We start from the raw sequence: 6,588 nt of genomic DNA, 5'->3' as shown, positions 1-6,588 counted from the left end.
GATAGCCACCCGGAAGGGAAGCGGAAGACATTTTACATGGGGAGACAGACAAGTCCATCTGCACAATCCTTAGAGAAAAGCAACAGTTGAAACAACCCATCCACCTGCAAATCTCAGCATGCACCGAGGACGGTGCAATCTTTAAGTGTGGGAAGGTCGATACCGATCTCCGTGGGTCAGTACTTTCTTTTCAACACCAATAATCTTATTTTCTTTATTTATTCATTGTTGCATCTGCATATTTGATTGCATATTTATTTGATTTTGTGCATTTAGTTACTACTTGGTTAAAATAATAAATCTCTTTTTAAGATCCTATTTTTGAAAAAAAAAAATTTTTTTCACTAATTTAAATAAAATCTTTTAAAAATTTTTATGTGTTAAATTTGTTTGAAGTTGTATTTGGAACATGGTTTTTGAGCCAAAGAACACACAACCTGTGAGACTTTGAGCTTATTTACATGGTTATATTATTTAACCATAAATATTTTATTTCTGTGTGTTTCCTTCTCTATGATTGTAATCTGTATTTTGTTCCAGTCTATATGTCTTTTGTTTAGTATATTTACATGCTTGCGTATGATTGAGGCTATATTTGATTATCAACTCACTTACCCCAAATAAGCCTACCTTTTACATCACCTTTGTTAGCCCCTTGAGCTTTTAATCCCCTTCTGTTCTATAACCACATCACTAGCCTTAAGCGGAAAACAAATTAATTATCCTAATTGAATCTTTGGTTAGCTTAAGATAGAGATTGTGTAGCAAATAAGTGTGGGGAAATTTTGGGAACATGGGTTGATAAGGGAATGTAACATGTTTCTAATTTATTTGAATATTAGGAATTTGGGAACCTACTCATGAAAAACCAAAATAGAAAAATAATAGAAAAATCCATGTGCATTGATAAGTTATGTTTATTTCTCTACGAAAAAAGAAAAAAAAAGAAAAAAAATATATATATAATATAAATAAATAAATAAGGGGACAAAATTACCCCAAATATTAAGTTTAATAAAAGATCAATGCACATGTGATAAAAATTAAAGAAAATTTGGTACATGAGTATGGGAATTATACAAAAGTGGGAATTATGGGTAGCTAGGCATGAATTTAATAGTATATAGAGTATATGTATATTAGGTGAGAGCTTAGGTTAATTAAAGATTCAATTTATAAAGCTCACTTTGCCATATATATACCTTTACCCTTATCTTAGCCCCATTACAACCTTGAAAAAGACCTCATGACGTTTGCAATGGTATATTAAATATTGTTGATTGGTTAGATGAAGAACAAGGTTTAGAAAGCATGACTAGAGAAGAGTAGAGTGAATAACCTTATACACTTGAGAGATTAGAGTGATACACACTACCAGTGAGGGTTCAATGCTTGATTCTATGTTCCCTGCTTTCATGAGCTGTCTTCTTACAAGTTTACTTGCTTTTCATTTTATGGTTTGAATTAGTGAAATCCAGTTCATATTTATTCTTGGAGAATTTATTTACTTTTAGACCAAGTAGGTAGAAACATTTTGTATGTAGTTGCATTCATATAGATAGGTTGCATTTCATACCATTCCTCTTTATCTTTATAGCTTCTCTTGAGCTTAGCATGAGGACATGCTAATGTTTAAGTGTGGGGAGGTTGATAAACCACTATTTTATGGTTTATCTTGTGCTTAATTGAGTGGATTTTATCAACTCTTTACCCACTTATTCATACTATTTGCATGGTTTTACATTTGCCTTCCTAATTATGTGCTTTGATTGAAAACATGCTTCTTTGATCTTATATTTGCTTATTATTAATCCTCTCTTATTACCATTAGATGCCTTGATATGTGTGTTAAGTGTTTTCAGATATTATAAGCCAGGAATGGCTTGGAGGATGGGAAGAAAGCATGCAAAAGTGGAAGGAATACAAGAAGTTGGAGAAATTGCTAAGTTGTCCAGCCTGACCTCTTCACACTCAAATAGCTATAACTTTAGCTACAGAGGTCCAAACGAAGCGGTTCTAGTTGCGTTGGAAAGCTAACGTTCGGGGCTTCGATTTGATATATAATAGGCTATAGTTCCCCTGACACTAGGTGACGCGACCGCGTAATCCATGCGGCCGCGTCGCAGTGACGAAAATCCAGCGTGGCAAAATTCGAAACCAGCGAATTCTGGACTATTTTTGACCCAGTTTGTGGCCCAGTAAACACAGATTAGAGGCTATAAAGTGGGGGATTGCATCCATTCATAAAGAGGCTCTCATATTCACAATTTTAGGAGTAGATGTAGTTTTTAGAGAGAGAGGTTCTCTCCTCTCTCTTAGGATTAGGATTTAGGACTTCTTTAGTTTTAGGAGTGACTCTCAATCCAGGTTCAATGTTCTTTTATTTATTTTTCCATGCATGTCTATGTCAGATTTAAGTTCTTTTGTTAATGTTATTTGAGGTATTTCAATTTATGATTGCTGTTATTGTTGCTTTACATCTGAAGGCATTTTTATTCCAGTAGATTTACTTTATCCTTTTGGTTTTGGTTAAGAAATCAATAACTCAGGAGTTATCCAACTTAACGGCATAATTGTTAATTGTTATCTTGCCAATTAAGTTGAACTTCAATAATCCCAATCTTTTCTTAGGAATTAACTAGGATTTGAAGATCAACTAATTAATCACTTGATCTTCCTCTGCTTTAAGTAAGGGTTAACTAAGTGAAATTAAGATTCAATTTTCATTATCATTGATAAGGATAACTTGGTCTGGACTTCCAATTTCTAATACCTTGCCAAGAGTTTATTTTATAGTTATTTATTTATTTTCTTCTTCTTATCATTCAACATACTGCTCCCTTAATTTCTAAAAACCCTACCATTACTTTCTAAAACCCCTAATATTTACAAGACTCATAACCAATAATAAGAACATACCTCCCTACAATTCCTTGAGAAGACGACCCGAGGTTTAAATACTCGGTTATCAATTTTAAAGGGGTTTGTTACTTGTGACAACCAAACGTTTGTACGAAGGGATTTCTGTCTGTTTAGAGACTATATCTACAACGCGACTGTTTTTGTGAAATTCTTTACTGGCAAAAATTCCAACGTCAGCCATTCAAAGATTCACATTCAGTTGAATGGAAACTCTTAATTCCTACTTGCATGATATACATAACTGATATATGATTTTTGAGCCAAAGAACACACAACCTGTGAGTTTTTGAGCTTAATTGCATTGTTACATTATTTAACCATAGTTTTCATTCCTGTGTGTTTCTCCCTTCTTTACTATAATTGCAGACTTTACTTTGTTTCATTCTATATGTCCACTATTTAGTGTATTTACATGCTTGCATATGATTGAGGCCATTACTTGTATTTTCTCACTTATCCCAAATAAGCCTATCTTTTTAAGTCACCCTTGTTAGCTACCTTGAGCCTTTTAATCTCCATTTATTCTGTTCTATAACCACATCACTAGCCTTAAGCAGAAAAACAAATTAAATATCCTAATTTGGATCCTTGGTTAGCTTAAGATAGAGATTGTGCATCCACTAAGTGTGGGGAAACTGTGGCAACATGCGATGATAAGAAAGGCATTCAATTGATAAATTATTTAGAATTTGGGTGCATACTCATGTGAAACCAAAATAATTAAGATACCATGTGCATTCATATGTTGTATTTATGTTTTAGATTTAAAAAAAAATAAAAAAATTCAAGTAATCAAGTAAATAAATAAATAAATAAGGGGAAAAATTACCCCAGTATTAAGTTTAGTAGAAAAATCAATGCACATATAATAAAAATAAAAAATAATTTGGTACATGAGTGTGTGATACAAAAGTGGGAAAATTGGGTAGCTAGGCATAATTTTAAAATTGTATAGAGTATGTATATGTTAGGTGAGATTTTAGACTAATCAAGGATTCAATTTATAGCTCACTTAGCTTTATATATATGCCCTCACCTTTACCTTAGCCCCATTACAACCTTGAAAAGACCTCATGATGTTTGCATGTGTACATTAAATATTTGTTGATTGGTTAGATGAAGAATAAAGTTTTAGAAAGCATGACTAGAGAAGAATAGAGTGATTAACCCCAAACACTGAGTGACTAGAGTGTATACACAAATCCAGTGAGGGTTCAATAGCTCAATTACATATATCCATGTTTGATCATTGCTTGTCTTGCAAGTTTGTCAAATCTTTTGGTTAACTCAACTTAATTGTGAACATATTTTAACATGGCTTCGCCCTTTGTTGTGCATATATGATTCCTTGAAAAATTTGACCTAATTTGACCACATTTAAGCTCTATGTGTATATAAGTGAATCATAATTAGAATTGCATGATTCATTTAGGTAGCTTGCATTTAGAATAGATTGCATTGCATAAGATTCCACCATTCTACCTTCACTCTTTTTTAGTTTCTCTTGAATAGAGCATGAGGACATGCTAATGTTTAAGTGTGGGGAGGTTGATAAACCACTATTTTATGATCCATCTTGTGCTCAATTGAGTATTTTTATCCATTCTTTACCCACTTATTCATATAATTTGCATGGTTTTACAATTCCTTCCTTATTCTGTGATATAAGTGAAAACATGTTTCCTATGCCTTAAAAATATTAATTTTAATTATCATTTATTACTATTCGATGCCGTGATCTATGTGTTAAGTAATTTCAGGCTTCATAGGGGAGGAATGGCTTAGAGGACAGAAAGGAAACACGCAAAAATGGAAGGAACGCACAAAATGGAGTTTTGAAGAAATGGCAGCGACGCGCACGCATGGATGACGTAGACGCATGCCTAGCATAAAACACAAGCGAAGCGTACGCATGACTGACGCGTACGTATGGCAAGGAAAATCTCCAAATGACGCGCACGCGTGACCCTCACGCACGCGTGACAGACGCCACATGCAGAAAATTGCAGAAGTCGCCCCCAGCGATTTCTGGGCCCTTTTTTGGCCCAAATCCAAGCCCAGAAACACAGAATAGAGGCTGGAGAATGAGGGAATCAAATCATTCATTCAACATTCATTCAACATTGATTCATAACAAACAATTTTAAGATTTGAGATGTAGTTTTTCTAGGGAGAGAGGCTCTCTCCTCTCTCTTAGGTTTTAGGATTAGGATTTCTTCGTTTTATCAATTCCAAGTTCAATGTTCCTTTAATTTAGTTTTCACTTCTACTTTTATTTACTTTATTACTTTAGCTGCTCTATTTCACTTGCTAATTACTTATGTTGCCAAATTGGCTTATGAACTCTTCATGTTAGATTTGAATTTATATTTAATGCAATTTGAGATATTTCAGATTTATGCTTTTAATTTAGCTTTTTATATTCTTAGCATTAATTGATGAAAAGGAATTTTTATTCGAATAGATTTCCCCCTTTGCTTTGGTTGAGTAATTGGTGACACTTGAGTTATCAAACCCAGCTGTTGATTGAAAATTAGAATTTGCTGATTGATTTGGATCCCTCTAAAGCTTGTCTTTTCACAATAGTTGACTAGGACTTGAGAAATCAAATTAATTAGTCCACTTGACTTTCCTTTATTTAGTAAGGGTTGACTAAGTGGGAGCAATAAACAATTCTCATCACACCTGATAAGGATAACTAGGATGGGATTTCCAGTTTTTATACCTTGTAATGGTTTTCATGATAATTAATTTACTTTATTGCCAGTTTTATTTTCCTGTTCTCTATTTCAAAAACCCAAAAATATACATTTTTCCATAACCAATAATAAATCATACTATCCTACAATTTCTTGAGAGACGACCCGAGGTTTAAATACTTCGGTTATAAATTTTATTGGGTTTTGTTACTTGTGACAACCAAAACTTTTGCACGAAAGGATTTCTTGCCAGTTTAGAAGCTATACTTGCAACGCGATTATTTTTATAAAATTTTTTACTGGCAGAAAATCCCGTTCGTCACTGAGTCATCCCATTATTCACAGGATTTCTTTTAGAAGTATACATGAATTGGTTATTTGCAACCATCTCAATGAGTTCCTGGGCTTCTGTAGGTGTTTTCTTCAAATGAAGAGATCTACCAGTAGAGTGATCCAATGACATCTTGGACAATTCAGACAAACCATCATAGAATATACATAAGATGCTCCATTCTAAAAGCATGTCAGAAGGATACCTTCTGATCAATTGCTTGTATCTTTCCCAAGCTTCATAGAGGGATTCACCTTCCTTCTGTCTGAAGGTTTGGACTTCCACTCTGAGCTTGCTCATCTTTTGAGGTGGAAAGAATTTGGCCAAGAAAGCATTGACCAACTTTTCCTAAGAGTTCAGGCTTTCTTTAGGTTGTGAGTCCAACCATATCCTAGCTCTGTCTCTTACAGCAAAGGGAAAAGCATAAGTCTATAGACCTCAGGATTAACCCCATTTGTCTTAACATTGTCACAGATTTGCAAGAATTCAGCTAAGAACTGATGAGGATCTTCCATTGGAAGTCCATGAAACTTGCAATTCTACTGCATTAGAGAAACTAATTGAGGCTTAAGCTCAAAGTTGTTTGCTCCAATTGCAGGAATTGAGATGCTTCTTCCATAGAAGTCAGAAGTTGAT

At 33.9% G+C, this 6,588-nt stretch overlaps 1 non-coding gene across 1 annotated transcript; it reads left to right on the top strand.

Annotated features, from left to right (window-relative positions):
- Positions 1–6,142: 6,142 nt before the first annotated feature.
- LOC148574019 (small nucleolar RNA R71) lies at positions 6,143–6,246 on the top strand. Its single transcript, XR_015906088.1, has one exon. It is a non-coding gene; the product is annotated as a small nucleolar RNA R71 (small nucleolar RNA).
- Positions 6,247–6,588: the final 342 nt, after the last annotated feature.

Source organism: Arachis ipaensis, chromosome B2 (assembly GCF_059453495.1).
Source record: "Arachis ipaensis isolate K30076 ecotype BB chromosome B2, ASM5945349v1, whole genome shotgun sequence".
NCBI classification, from domain to species: domain Eukaryota; kingdom Viridiplantae; phylum Streptophyta; class Magnoliopsida; order Fabales; family Fabaceae; genus Arachis; species Arachis ipaensis.
Note: the sequence above shows the minus strand (reverse complement) of the source record. Positions and strands in the feature narration are given on the sequence as shown.